Genomic DNA, 16,037 nt, shown 5'->3' with positions numbered 1-16,037 from the left:
TCGGGTCTGTGTGTGCGCGCGCGTGTGTGTGTGTGTGTGTGTGTGTGTGTGTGTGGACTTGGGAGCTTGATATTACAGTCTTTTCGGGGCCTTGGGTTCTCCGATTCGTGTTTTCACAAGCAGTCCCCTCTCTTCTCCTGGGAAGATGACAGCCTGCACTGGCCATTTGCTCTGTATGGATCAGTCGTGTGGTCATGGGGGGCCCGGGCTTTGTGGGGCCCCTTTTCTATAAAGTCCCCTCTGATGGTGACATACCACGTGGAGGCAGGACTTTTGTCCTTTGTTTACTGCTCTATCCTCTGGGGTAGGACAGGGGCTGGGGCCTAGGCAGAGCTCAATAATCAATTGCAAATAAGTGAGCAAATGAATGGAAAATGAAATAAACCATATAAAGAGGATACTTCCTGTGAGATTTTTAGAGCATTTTTTGACCGACGATTTTCGTGTGTTTTTTAAACAGCCACCTAAGATTCAGTTTAATTTACTCAAAGTAGATCTGGCATATAAACGTGATACCATGTATTGGGGCAGCATTTTACATTTTAAAATGATTTTACACCCACGCTGCCCTTCATGGCCTTGCAAACGCCACGTGGCAAGTAGAGCAAGTGGGGTTCTGTGTGCCGGTGTCCGGCCTGAGCCAGCCCAGGGGGGCCCACAGGGGGAGCCCGGCCTCCTCCCGGTCTGCGCTGGTGGGTGCACCCAGTGTTCGCTGTGGCCATGAGTGCGCATGCCAGCGTCCCACGGTGAGGGGCGCCATCAGCAGCTTTCAGGGTCCTCGCCTTTTTATAACCCCATTCCTGTCATGATTTCCTGAGAAAGGACCCTGCAATAAAGTGGGCCTGTCTTCTGTTTCTCCCTTTGACGGTCTCTGTCCTTCTCTGTCCCTCTGTCCGACTGCCTCATCACGACCCCCCTCGGCCCCTCCCCCTTTAGGGAGCTCAGATGCCCAGCGTCCACGCTGTAGCCTGTTTCCTGGGAATTTCAGTCCGTGTGGAGCGAGGGGCCAGGTCTTCTCTGCTCGCAGCCGGGAAGGCCCTTCCTCCGCCAGCTCCCAGCGCGGGCTCTGCTTCCTGTTTACTTCTGAGGGAGGCTGGGGGCTGCAGGGCCTGTGGTCCCGGGCCAGCCAGGCCGTGTGAGGGTTATCACCCCATCAGCCCCGATAGGCCACGGGCTCTGCCATCCGTCAGCTGTCTTCCGTCGTCACTGACAGCTCCCTGTCCTGGAATGTCATCTTATTGGTGGCTCGGCCTCGATGTGAGAGCGTGGGCTTTCTGCAGGGCTCAGCCAGCTATTTCATCTGTATTTTCAAATCCAGGACATGCATACTCTTCTAAAACTCTAATAAACTTTTTTATTAAAAATTGCCAAAAAAAATTTCATCAAAATAGGAAGGAAAGTGGAATAATCACCCAAACGTCATCACCCAGAAATGATATTTTGGTAAAATCTCATTAAACATCTGTCTATGCAAATCCTACCCATAATGATGGAAGTGTACCATTTCACAAAAGTGTGATCGTGTCCTACCTGCTGCTGCTGACCTGCTTTTCTTTTTTAGCACAGATGTGTTTCCATGCCAACAAAGACGTCTACATCATCTATGCATAGCTGTATAATATTCCACACCTCTAGCTGTGGCATTTAGACTTTTTCCAAGTTTGCTATATCCCATGTAATAAAAGGCTAATATGCAAATTGTCCCCTCGACCGGGAGTTCGGCCAGGAGTTCAACTGGGAGTTCGAACAGGGGGCGGGGCTGGCTGGCCAACCGCCCACAGCTCCTCCCCCCAGTCAGCTCCTCCCCTACTCCAATAGGGGGTGGGGCAGGCCAGCCAACCGCCCATGGCTCCTCCTCCCAGCTGGCCCCCACCCGTGCATGAATTCGTGCACCAGGCCTCTAGTCTATATATATAAAAGCCTAAGCGACTGGCCGACTGGACAGTAGCTATGATGCACACTGACCACCAGGGGGCAGACGCTCGACGCAGGAGCAGAAACCAGGCATGGAAACATGGAACAGACTGATGAATCTCAGAGGGAAGGGGGAGAGGGAAGGGTGGGAAGAGATTAACCATAGATCTTATATGCATACTAGAGGCCCAGACAGATCCCTCGGTCTGGCCTGTGGGGATTGGGCTAAAACCAGCTCTCTGACATCCCCTGAGGGGTCCCTGATTGTGAGAGAGTGCAGGCCAGGCCGAGGGACCCTAGTATATCATAAACAACACCACAATGAACATCCATTGCACATATGCCTAAGTGTTCCCTTGGGACAGATTTCCAGGGGCAGGATAACTGGAATATAAGGCAGCCACAAGTAAAATGTCGATGTGTCTGAGCAAACCAGCGAGTAGCAAGGAATTAACAATGGTCCTTCCCCAAACCAGCTACACCTGGGTCCCAGCTCCCACTCCCGAGACGATCACACTGGTATCGCGATTCTTTCAACCTCCCGGTGCTATAGGTAGAAGGTGCAGCTCATTGCTGCTCTGTTTTCTTTGAGAACATTACTGTGCACATATGCATCAGCCATTGATGCCCCAGGAAGCTGGTGCAGTTCTTTAAAATTGGATCTTGATGCTGCAAAGGTCTTTTAACATTCCACAGGGCCAACCCCTCCCCCACCCCTCCATCCACCCATTGAATACTCATCAGCTCAACGGTTTCTCTCGGAAGAGATCATTCTGTCCCTGGTGCTGAACACTCCCGTAGATGGGCGCTCGCCTGAGATGGCCTCCTGCCCTCCCAGCTCCGACTCCTTAACCCTTAAGAGGCAGTGCACGTGGAATAGCCACGCTGTGCCAGCAACTGTGCTAAGCCTCCCACGAACCCTCGCAAGCCTTTTAACAATGGTGGAAGCACATACGACTATGCCCATCTTTGTTCCCGTCAGTCAAGGTCCCCGAAACACAAAAGGTGACGTACATCACTCAGCTGTAAAGCAGCAGAGCAAGTAGTTGAATCGTGTTGCTTCTCAAACACGTGGAAACCGCGCCACTTGAAAAGCTCACCGAGGAAAACGTTAAGCAGTTTAGAGATCTGACTTGGAAACCACTGTCTCAAACTTCTCCCTCAGCACTTTCTTGAGCTAGAAAACTACAGCCACCGTCAGATACCCACTGAGTTTGGGTTTTGTGCCCAGAGCCCTGATGGCTCCCTGGGCTACTGAGAAGGAAGAGGCCGGCCCAGCCTCAAAGATGTCCCATTTGACTCAGGGTGACACTGGCCCCCTGGCTTTTGGCTCATAAGTTACATAAGGCAAAAATGTCTACAGTATAATTTAATTCATATAAACCACCGATTAGCCCGAAGCTCTCACCCCTATTTTTTTCCACTGGGAGCTGCTTTCGGAAATTAGATTTTCTACCTTCAGAAATGCCCTTCAGCAAAAACACGGGCATTCTTTGCAGTGACCTCCTTTGTCCCCCTCTGGCCCTGCCTTTCCGATTACCTGCCACCTGCTTCCCAGCTGCCCACTTAGGCCTCAAGTTTTTCTTCAAAACTTTATTTTCTGCATGTCTAGTCTCAGGTCTCCGAGAAAAAGGCTCTTGCCTTTAGTCACACTTTAGGATGAGTTCGTCTAACAGACTTAAATAGTTGGGGTTTACCAGGATCATATGCGTTAAAAAAAAAAAAGGGGGGGGTTTGCATGTTCATCCACAAGATGGATGTCTGTGCTTTGGGCAGTGGGGAAGACACAATTAAACTTAAATAGTTGGGCTCTACCAGGAGCATGCTTTTAAAAAGAGGAGGGCATGTGCATCCATAAGATGGAAGTCTATGGAGAAGACACAATTAGGTGGATAGCACACTTTTTAGCTTCACTGAAATTAATCCTTAAAATTCATCTCAGCTGCCCTTTCTGCTTTCTTTCTTTTTCAAAATAAATAAATAAATCCTCACTCGAGGATATGTTTCCATTGATTTTTCAGAGAGAGAGGAAAAGAGAGAGAGAGAGAGAAGAGAGAGAGAGAGAGAGAGAGAGAAACATCAATGAGAGAGAGACACATCCATCGGTTGCCTCCATTATGCCCCCTGGCTGGGGCTTGAACCCCCAACCCAGGTATGTGCTCTGACCAGGAATCAAGCCGGCCTCCTTTTGGTGTGTGGGACGATGCTCCAACCAACTGAGGCACCCAGCCAGGGCTCTGCTTCCTTGAGTACTTCTCTGTCCTCAGTACCTACAAGTAACAGGTTAAGCTCTGGGCTGCTTCTAATCTGAGGAAGACTGGGCCATAGAAATAAAATCTTTCATCGTGTTTCAAACCAAACCAAACCAAACCAAACCAAACCAAACCAAACCAACCCAGCAAAGCAAAACAAAACCAAAGCATACACTGTGATCTCTTTTAATGTAAAGATTCTGTCCCGGGCCCAAATCATTTAGTCCAGCAGATAAAGAGAAGATGATGAGGGTGTTGCAAAAGGTTTCCTTTGGGACGAGGGCCTGCTAGCTGGGAACCACCACGACTTGCAAACTAAATTTAAAAGCTCGCATCCCAAGACCCCTGAGCAAAGGTTACTCGAGGTCTATTCTGGGTTCAGGCGGAAAAAAAGAAGCTTTATTTGGCAAGGAAATGCCTTGTGAGCAGGCGCTCCGCTGACCAGGGGCATGAGGAAAGCTGTGACTCAGTGCATTTTTCTTCTGGCATTTACAGCCCTGAAAAATGATTGCAGCTTCCTCTGGCCGCCGGAGCCAGAGCCTGAAGAAGTGACCTTTAAGGAGAGCCTGTTTACTCCATCCTCAGGCAGAGGGCCCTTGCGTGAGCTCCGCGAAGCTGCGCCCCGCCTTGGCACCGACCCCTGGGCCTCCATCCAGACTGGCCGGTTTGGGAAAAACGTGGATGACAGGGATCTGGGGCAAGGGGCTCCTCTGGGGTCCAGGCGAGGACCCCTGCTCAGGAGAGGTAGGTCAGGGTCGCCTTGCAGCCAGGCGCCCTGTGGGCTTGCCTCTCTGTCCTGGAATGTCCTGCAAAGTGGGTCTGCGTGGACGTGCCGTTGCATACTCCACATTCTCTGGAAACCCTGTCCCGAAGCCCACATCGACCTGCCCTCACTTTTTAGATGAAACAAGAAGCGATTAGCCTGGGTGGGGACACTCCTGTCTTTGTGGGCCACACCACACACTGGATGTGAATCTTGATCCTCTGGACTTTTACCCCAAAGTGCACAGAGGGGAAGGGCAAGAAGAGGAAACGGGCGGGCACTCGGAGCTCTCCACGCAGCTCGGGAGTTGAAACCATCCCCGGGTCGCATGGCAGACACGGACCCCGGCGTCTGATTCCTCCCTCCGCTGCTTAAATGCGAAATAAATAAGCATGTGTAACGGGATCAGCTGTTTTTCAAAAGTAGGACTAAAACTTGAAGACTTGGGTTTAAGTTTTGAAAGATCTTTCTGAAACCTTCCTACTTACAACATGATCGCTACGAATTTTCTCTTTGTGCCCCGACTCAACAATCTTTTCTTTCAGAGAGACAATGTTTTATTAATAATTCTCTGGTTTCTGTTATAAATATAATACTTTCTTTGGAGAACATTTAGGGGAGTTTAAAAAGGAAAATTAAATTGATGTGAAATTTTACCACTCAGAAGTAAGCACTATTCACATGGCAGTAAATTTCTTTTCAATGTGGTTTTTTTTTTTTTTTTTTAGGTGTGTGCGTGTCTCAGAGCCAGTATCAAAAAGTTTATACTGTACTGTGCTCACTTGTCAATATTTCAAAAGCTTTTCTCCAAGTCATTCAAGTCCCTAATAAATATAATTTTAATGGATGTCTAATATGCCATCTTTTGGATGGGCCATAATTTATTTTACTATTCCTCTATGGTAAAAAAAAAAAAATGTTTAAAGTGTGCGAACTTCCTTTCCCTGTGGAAAAAATAGAATGGCTGCTCTGGAATGGTTATTTGTGATTTCCTGAAATTAGGTCAAAAATATTAGACATTTTTTGTTAACCCAAGTGCCTTCTTCCTGGTGGATTCCAAATATTGACCCCATAGTGACCAGAGGAAGGAGAGCGGCCAGCCCCTTTCCTTGTGGGACGTGAGGTGGGTCCTGCTGGGCCCTCGTGAGCGTGCTCGGTGGTGGTGAGTGGCGTCCCTCCCCGGGCCGGGGACAGGGCTGGCCTGCGCTCGGGACTGTGCGTCATGAGCTGCACTGAGAACAAGATGCAAGAAAGCGTGGGGCTGTGTCGGGAGCAGGCATTCCCAGGCCCCAACAGAGTTCCTGGCGTCCCCAACCCCTAAGCCTTACGGAGCCCTGAGGAATCCCGGGCCCCAGCGCTTGATGAATGGGATCCCCTGTGACCCAGCTCCAAAATCATTCCTGGATCCTTCCAATCGGTCATTCTGGGAAGAACGCAAAACTTGAGGTTTTCTGTTTGGTTTGTTGTTGTTGTTTGAGCACTCGCCGTTGACATCATTTAACAGAGAAAACGCTTGTTTTTGAAAAAAAATCGAGAAACTATAAAATTCTCTCTGAAACTTAAGACATCAATCGCAAAGGGAGGTTACCAAAAAAAGTGAAACTTTTAGATACTTTTACGAGTTGTGCAAATCATATTTCACACACTTGAAAGCGTCACAGAATAAGCGCGGCTTCAGCGGGTGGAGAAAGAAGCAGCCGCTCATGTTTATTCTACGTGGTTTTATGAATTACAAGATATTTTATGAAATTAGGAATGACACAGTTCCTTTTCCTCCAGGAAACATTAGTGCAGCCTGTTCTTCTCTGATATTCACGGCCTTGGGTTTTGAATCCCATTCTTTTACAGCATCACGTTGCATTTCAGCATTCAGGTGCCAAGTGCATCCTCGGGAACTTCGCCAGACTCCGGAAAGCCTCAGTTTCTTCATCTATAAAATGGGGCTTCTGCCTCATAGAACCGTTGTGAACATCAAAGGAAATAAGGCCCGGAAACCGCTTGGCACGCTCTGGCACTTCACTTGCGAAGCGTTTTGTTGGTTCTCATGGAAAATCTCGAGATGCAAATAGACTGTGAAAATAAAGCTCTGTGGCTGGAGGCTTTGAGAAGAGGGAGGAGATGGATGTGACTGCATTTTCATCCCTGAAGATCTGGGAATAATCAATGCTACAAGTTCATAGTATAAATTGAATCAGTTATTCAGAAAAGGAGAGGGGAAAAAAAACAACCCACTGCATATCCACGCGTCTGAGACAGCCCAAAGAGTGGGGGATTTAAATGAACTGGAAGGCATTTTCCCAAGTAGGGTTCCATTTTATAACCTCACCAGCAACGTATGCGGGTTCATTATTTTAATAAAATTCCTGGCATAAATAGTACCCTTGTGGATTAACTATTCCTATAGAATAAAAGGCTAATATGCAAGTTGTCCCCTCAACCGGGAGGTAGGGTGGGCATGGGTGGAGTCTGGCCTGCAGCCCAGGATCAATCGGGGTGAGGGGGGCCGATCGGGGGTGGGGCGGGCCAGGGGATGGGGCTGGCCCACCAACTGCCCGCAGCCCATCCCCTGGCCCGCCCTACCCCTGATCAGCCCCCCTCACCCCGATTGATCCTGGGCTGCAGGCCAGACTCCACCCATGCACAAATTCGTGCAACTGGCCTCTAGTTAATAATAAACCTCACACGTATGGAGAATAACTCAATCCTCAGGACGGCCCTAACCTATGGTGCAGAAGTACTGCCGTCCCCACTGTGCAGGGGGACAGGCCCAGAAAGGCTCACAGTTGGTCTCAGGTAACCAGGCTTGTGAGCTGCGGACCTAAGGGGCAAACCCAGCAGTTCAGCCCCAGAGCCTGTGATCTTAGTCACCATCCTAATACATCATGCTCTTCTAAGTAAAAATATCCATATGTTTTCTCTTCTAAAATCAATAAAAACCTGTTAACAAAAAAAAGGTTGTAAAATTCAAAAGAGGCAGCTCCTTCCCTGAAATATAATAACCCAGGAGCTACTTGGTGGAGGCAATGACAAGAAAAAGCTAGAGAAATCGCCATGCCTCCAGATGATTACCGCTGCCTGAGGGAAAGATGTCACATGTCGCTAGAGCCCTTAGGCTCTTCAATGGAGCCCGTAGGCCCTGCGATGGAGCCCTTAGGCCCTGCGATGGAGCCCTTAGGCCCTGCGATGGAGCCCTTAGGCCCTGCGATGGAGCCCCTAGGCCCTGCGATGGAGCCCGAAGGCCCTATGATGGAGCCCCTAGGCCCTGCGATGGAGCCCCTAGGCCCTGCGATGGAGCCCGAAGGCCCTATGATGGAGCCCTTAGGCCCTGCGATTGAGCCCTTAGGCCCTGCGATGGAGCCCTTAGGCCCTGCGATGGAGCCCTTAGGCCCTGCGCTGGAGCCCTTAGGCCCTGTGATGGAGCCCTTAGGCCCTGCGATGGAGCCCTTAGGCCCTGCGATGGAGCCCTTAGGCCCTGCGATGGAGCCCTTAGGCCCTGCGATGGAGCCCTTAGGCCCTGCGATGGAGCCCTTAGGCCCTGCGCTGGAGCCCTTAGGCCCTGCGATGGAGCCCTTAGGCCCTGCGATGGAGCCCTTAGGCCCTGCGATGGAGCCCTTAGGCCCTGCGATGGAGCCCTTAGGCCCTGCGATGGAGCCCTTAGGCCCTGCGATGGAGCCCTTAGGCCCTGCGATGGAGCCCGTAGGCCCTGTGATGGAGCCCTTAGGCCCTGCGCTGGAGCCCTTAGGCCCTGCGCTGGAGCCCTTAGGCCCTGCGATGGAGCCCTTAGGCCCTGAGATGGAGCCCTTAGGCCCTGCGATGGAGCCCTTAGGCCCTGAGATGGAGCCCTTAGGCCCTGCGATGGAGCCCTTAGGCCCTGCGATGGAGCCCTTAGGCCCTGCGATGGAGCCCTTAGGCCCTGAGATGGAGCCCTTAGGCCCTGCGATGGAACACCATTCCTGCCCTTCAGGCCTGTGAGATGAGAACAAGTGCCCATTTCCTCCCCTGCAGGCCAGGCTGAGCAGTAGGACCCATTGGCAGGACACTGACAGGTCATTTAGAGAGAGGGACAAGAGGGAAGGACCGGGTCTCAGTGCAGAGACCTCCATGTGGCCCATCACCTCCTAACATCGTGCCTTGCCAAGTCACTCATCTGAACGTGGGCCCGCCATCTTCAAGGTGGGGACTGAACAATGCCGGCCATGGCCACCCCAGAGGCTCAGAGTGAGGGCAGTGCTAGCAATGCATGATCTGCCCTACGTGCCCGCCGTCATTGCGTTCCCCGCTGCTTCCGGGCATGACACCTGTCCAGGTGGGCACCAAGTTTAAAAGTACAGCTTCAAAACCTGGCTGGTTTGGCTCAGTGGATAGAGCGTTGGCCTGCGGACTGACAGGTCCCAGGTTTGATTCCAGTCAAGGGCACATGCCTGGGTTGAGGGCTATGCAGGAGGCAGTCAATCAGTAGATCTCTCTCATCATTGACAATTCTTTCTCTCTCTCCCTCTCCCTTCCTCTCTGAAATCAACAAAAATACATTAAAAAATAAAAATTAAAAAATAAATAAAAGTACAGCTTCAGGAGGCAGACAGACACAGGGAGGGCTCCTGGTTCTGTTGCTCACAAGCTGCATGAGCAGGCCTCACCTCCTCCACAAACGGGCATGGCATGGCACCTGCCTACGAGGTTGTTGGGTCAATGCCAGGAGGTGATGCATCTAGAACATTCCTGTGCCTGGCACACAGGGCCGGCCAGCATCCTAATGGCCACGTGTGCGAACGCCTGATCTAAACCAGAGACTGCCATACAAACACGAAGCAACGCTACCATGTGTGTCCAGTGAGGACGCGGCAGTGATAACAACCTAAGCGAGGGCAGTGCTCCTGAAGGACCTGGAGACAGCAGGGTGGGGTTCGACTTGAGTAACCGAAGAGAGGATGCATTTGCAAACTAGCAGGTTAACGTTAACATAAACGCTGGAAGCCAGGAGGAAATTAAGGACATCACTTTAAATTAAATATCTTAAGTAGACTTGTCCTTTCAATGTGATAAGACAGCCATGGCACATTTAGTCAATGCCGACTGGTAATTAAAAGCGGGCTTCTCCCGGCTTCGCTGCCGGGGTAGAGATCCATGTCTCTCTCCTACAGGGGCTGGGAGCCTCGGCAGCATGGTTTTAATAATGCTCGGGCCCCACGGCCCTCCACTTCACAATAGTAATGATTTGTTCTTGTAATGAAATCCTATTCATTTACTGCGAATGCAGAGCCCACACAGTGCACCATTATGACCGGTGTGGTTAGCCCTGAGTATGACCCAGTATGGTGACGACTTCATGGAAGTCTAGAACATCGGAGCTGGAAGGAATGAGGGCACACCAAGCCACACCCCCTTCATTTCACAGGTTCAACGAAGGGTTTGTGGAGTTGCTCGTACACGGAGAGGCACCTAGCTGTGAGCTTCTGGGGAGATCCCAGGGGAAACTGAGCAGAGATGTTCTCACAGGGCTGTATGTCGGGTTCAATTCTCTCTCCTCCCTCCTTCCCCATTTCAACCTTCCTTTGCTTCTCTTCCCTTCTCCTCCCTCCATCGCCGCCTCCTCCTCCTCCTCTTCCTTTATCTTCATGGTCCTCCCTCCTCCTCCTGTCCCTCTCCCATCCCTCCTTTCATTCCTTCTCTGCTTCCTTCTCTTCTTTCTCCCTCTCTCCTCCCCCTCCTCCTCCCCTAAGCACCCTACCTGTTCATGCTGATTGTCTTGTTTATACCCAACCTCAGCTTTCCAGCTGAGCCAGCCTCCCAAGCCCTCTCGGGGCATCCGGTGCCTGATCTTCCTGGCATTCCTGTGGCAGGATGCTGAGAGCTCCTGGGGACAGGGGGCAGTGTGGGTGTCCCTGAGGGCAGCTGCCCACAACCATGTTCTTAGTTTTGCCACAGGTGCTGGGTTTTCACTCAAACAGTCAACATCCCGTACCTTCAGCTCTGTTTTTACCCGTTTGCCAAAATGGGCCAAGAGTCAAAGATGTCCCTTTGGTTTCCCCTCCCAAAAAAGACCCCCAAGAAGTCCTAATATACAGATAACCCCCTGAGGCCCTGCTAGGGGTCTCCCAGAGTCAGAATCTGACTCCCAGGGCCCACCGCCCAGCTCCTGGGAGAGTCCCTGAGCCGGAGGCCAGTCTTGCCTCGCTAACCTGCTCCCGGCCACCTGAATGCTCACTGCAGCTGAAGAAAGGGTCAACTTCCCCCTGAGCCGGGCTGCCTTCTTTCTCAAAGAAAACTTACTGCAAATTATTTAGAAGTAGTTTATGCTGCTCCCAATTCCCGAAGGACCCTGCTTTCACGGAGCAATTAGGAGCCTGGGAAGCCACAACAGCACTGGGCCTGTTTCTCCACATGGAGACAAAGTGTTTGCTAATATCGACTGCCCACAAAATCTTCATGCCCTCCTGGCCAGGCCCCAAGTCCCCACACAGGCGCAGTCCCGTTTCAGATCCTAATTCCTTTCCCCACGCTCAATCTGCCAAGTCACATACCCCCAGCCTGAGCCCGCTACCTGGCACATGGATAGGTTTCGCAAATGTGCAGGGCCCAAACAAGATGAGTTGGTTCACTCGACAACCAACATATGCTTATAAAGCACCTACTATGTGCACAGCACTGTGCTGGCTCTGACGCTAAGGGAGCTTACACAGGTGCTGGTCCTGCTAGCTGGCAGGGGGAGAAGTGAAGAAAGGAGTAAGTGAATGAATGAATGAATGAGTGAGTGACTCTAACGCGTGTGCTGTGTAATACATGCTGTGGGGTTGGTTGGTAGTGACAAGCACCCATCGGACAAAGCCTGTAAGTCTCAGCTTGGCAGCATTGATCCTGGGCCAGTCTCAGAAGGAATTAATCGCTGGGCTGGAGAGGGGCAGGAGAGAGGGACTGGCCAGCACATCCTTGCCTCACTGCTCTGTAGGGGGGTGCAGACGGCCTTTTGCTGCTCCCCAGAAAGGCCCACCCACCACCAATACTCTTTGTGGCCACGTGACAAGGGCAGAGGGGTGTCTGTGCTTGGAAGGGCTTCATCTTTCATCTCACCTCTACGGGCCACCAGGAGGGAAGGGAGAGTGACAGGCCGGGCCACCCCGCCCGAAGCAGCCTGGGCCCTGCTCCCGGAGCTGGTGGGCTTCAGCTCTTCCGACGGCAGGCTCTTGCCCAAATGACCCAAAGGGCCTAATTCTCCAAGACGCGGCCCACCCCTTCCTGCAGGTTGGTTGTTTCAGGCTGGCCTAGGAACAAAAATAAAATTAAATTTTAAAAAAGGCAGGAGTCCAAGCAGAAGTGCTCATCCGAGCTGGTTTTGCAGACAGCAGAACTTTCCTCTCCCCAACATAGTGCGTGTTTATTAGCTTGTTGCCTAGTTTCTGAGCCCAGAACGCGCACTCCGTGAGCACAGGGCCTTGTTCTGTTGCATCCCCAAGACGCAGAACAGAGCCTGGCTCTCGTAAGTGCGCAAGACGACTGCATGGATGAAGGGATGCACGAGCAAGCACATCGCCTTTTGGGTGGTTTTCAGGCCTGATTCCACTATAACCAGCTGGGGAGTTACTTAAAAAATACTTTTCTTTTAAAAACATCCCCCACGTGGTCATAATTTCAGCCAATAGTGAGGGCCTATGCTCTGGGGAGATCACGCTTTAAAAACCCGTCCCTGGGACAGACATGCTCCTGCACTGCTGCGGTGTGCCAGTGGGGAGAACCTTCCAGAAGGAGACTCAGCAGTGTGTTCATTCACACGTGTCTATTTCCAGGCACCGATCTTCGGGACCAAATTAAGGTGCGGGCCTAATTAGGCTGCGGAGATGGTCACAGACCCTGCTGTAATGGCCACAAAAGTGGGATCCAGCAACAATACTGAAAGTGTTAAATAACATGCTACTCTCATCCTCCGGAATATTAAATACTACTAAATGTAATTTGAGGAAAAGTCTTCATTGAGATAAAAAGTTCACAATCTGCTATAAGGTTTTTAACAAACAGGTTGAGCAAGACACTATAAATAGTATAATGGAATTTTTAAAATGACACATGCATGGGAGTGCCCTCTGGAAAGAGAAAAAGCTTATTTATCCAGGAGCATTTGAGACACTGTTGATCTTGTTATGTTACCTTGGAGTTATGTGTCATATCTATGAAATGACAGGCGGTACTATCATTAGCATCCCAGTCAGAATGAGGACACAGGCGGAGAGAGAGGCGATGACTGGGCCCAGGCAGGTAACTCCAGAATCCGTGCTCACCTGCCCTGGACTGAATGGAGGCACTGGGCCAGCACTGGTTGTGTGTGGGGCTGGCATCACAGCCGTTTCCCCTCCTTTCTCTTTCTGTATACATTTATTCTCTCATTGTCCTATAGTGGATATATGTCAACTGAATAAAAGTATCTGAACATTGAGGACAGGTGACATCTTCCTGGCCAGCGCTAGACACACTGCCATCTTCACGGGTAAAAATTACTTTGGTAGCTGGCCTTCTCCCCTTTGGATTAATTGGTGTGGACTCGGCCAAGGGACCCCCTTGGCCCAGGAAGGGGCACTGCCCCTCAGCGCCTCCTGATCTGGGGCTGTTGAAACTGCACCTGAATTCTGAATATAGCCCTTGGCTGCACATCCCTGAGATGTCAACAAGTTGGAAGTTGTTTAGGGAATTGCAACAGGGATGATTAAGGAAGAAACGGAATGAATTTGTCAGGAAGGCTTTACAAGAGCTAAACACGATGGCTTGGAGTAATGGCAACTGTCCATCAGTATGAGCGGGGTCCAAACAGGAGAGCATGCAAGAGAGAACTGTGGCTCTCGAGGAGAAGATCTGGGAGAAATGAGATGGGATAGGACCAGGAGCCTTCCTGGCTCTGTGGCAGGAGGAGCGTGCTCAGAGTGGGCTGGCTTTGGGGTTGTGGAAAAAACCCTTCCAACTGGACATTACTGGGCATTTTGGGGCATTCATTCTAGGCAACATCAGACATCACTGGACATCACTGAGCACCACTGAGCATCATTGGACATCATTGGACATCCCTGGATACAGGGAGACTGTACAAAGATGTAACATCTGCTTACAAAAAGTTTATAATCCAGAGCAGTAGTAGACACATGTACAAAACAACTCTGATCTTACAACATGGAAGGTGCTCAGGTAATGTCACCTACATAACGCTAGGAGAGAACAGGACGGAATTGAGGACTTCAGCTAGTAATGGAATTTAGCTTGAGCTTCCTGGCAGCCAAAAGAAAAGGAAAACTATGTTGGTTATATGGATCTCATTGCTCAAAGAAAATGTTTTTCAGAAACACTATGCCACAAAACCTACGTCCTTCACCTCGCTTCACGTCATCACGTAGGAATCATATCATTTCACATCATATCATATCACATCATCACAAGAAGCAGGATGAGTTCAGTACAATGCGATATTTTGAGAGAGAGAGAGACTACATTCACTAACCTTTCATATTGTTATAATTGTTCTGTTTTATTATTTGTTGTTGTTGGTAATCTCTTACTGTGCCTAATTTATAAATTAAACTTTATTCTAGGCATGTATTTATAGGAAAAAACATAGTACAGTGAAACCTAGATATAACCGACTAATTTGGAAGAGGGTGTCCATTAAAGCTGAAAGTTATATAATAAAATAGGTTCTCTAAATACATATGTTAAAAATTGACAAATAGTTTACCTGTTTTTTAAATTATGTAGATGTGTTTGTGTAATTAAAATTAAGCATGCATGAAAAGTTTAATTTCACAGAAAAGTTTTCTATATGCATTATTATAATTTTAAATTTATACTGAACACCCATTCAGAGCAACAAATGGGAAAAAAAATTTAAAGCAGGAGGAGAGCTTAAGGGAGCTTTGGGACAACATGAAAAGTAACAACATTTGCATTATAGAGGTAGCAGAAAGAGAAGAATCCAAGCAAGGAATGGAGAACCCATTTGGAGAAAAATTTCCTAACCTGGTGAAGGAAAAGGTCACTCAAATTCAGGAAACAGAGAGTCCCAGCCAAGATGAATCTCAAAAGACCCACACCTGGGCACATAATAATTAATATAGTAAACATTAAATACAAAGAAAGAATCTTAAAGGCTGCAAGAGACAGAAAGTTACCTACAAGGGAGCTTCCATACGACTGTCAGCTGATTTTTCAATAGAAACATGTCAAGCCAGAAGGGAGGGGCATGAAGTATATAAAGTAATGAAAAACAAGGGACTGAACCCAAGACTACTCTATCCAGCAAGGCTATCATTCAAAAATCAAAGGTGAAATAAAGAGCTTCACAGGCAAAAAAAAAAAGGCTAAAAATTTATTACCACCAAGAAATGCTAAAGGGACTAGTGTAAGGAGAAATAGAGAGAAAGAGGAGAACACAGGCAACAAATAGTAAGAATGGCAACAAATAAGTACTTACCAATAAGAACTTTAAATGTAAATGGCTTAAATGCTTTAATCAAAAGGAATACAGTAGCTGAATGGATAAGAAAACATGACCCATATATATGCTGTCTACAGGAAACTTACCTCAGAACAAAAGACTCACACAGAATGAACGTGAAGGGGTGGAAAAATATTTTCCAGGCAAATGGAAACAAACAAACAAAAAAAAACAAAAAAAGCTGGGGTAGCAATACTCATATCTGACAAAATAGACTTCAAAATGAAGGCCATCACAAGAGACAACAAAGGTCACTACATAATACTAAAGGGATTGATCCAACAAGAGGATATAACTCTGGTAAACAATATATGCACCCAATAGAGGAGCATCCAAATATATAAAAATCTTCTGGAGGATTTTAAAGGAAATATGGACAGCAATAAAATCATAGTAGGGGACTTCAACACCCCACTGACATCCCTGGTTAGATCCTCTAGACAAAAACAACAACAACAAGGAAGCAGGGGTCCTAAATGACACACTAGATCAGATGGAATTAATTGACATTTACAGAACATTTCACCCCAAAGCTACAGGATATACATTCTTCTCAAGTGCACACGGGGTATTTTCAAAGATAGACCACATGTTAGGACACAAACTAAGTCTCTACAAGTTCAAGAAGATTGAAATCATA

This window comes from Eptesicus fuscus, chromosome 21, assembly GCF_027574615.1.
Source record: "Eptesicus fuscus isolate TK198812 chromosome 21, DD_ASM_mEF_20220401, whole genome shotgun sequence".
Classification (NCBI taxonomy): Eukaryota; Metazoa; Chordata; class Mammalia; order Chiroptera; family Vespertilionidae; genus Eptesicus; species Eptesicus fuscus.
The sequence above is the reverse complement of the archived record's forward strand: the minus strand, read 5'-3'. Positions refer to the sequence as shown.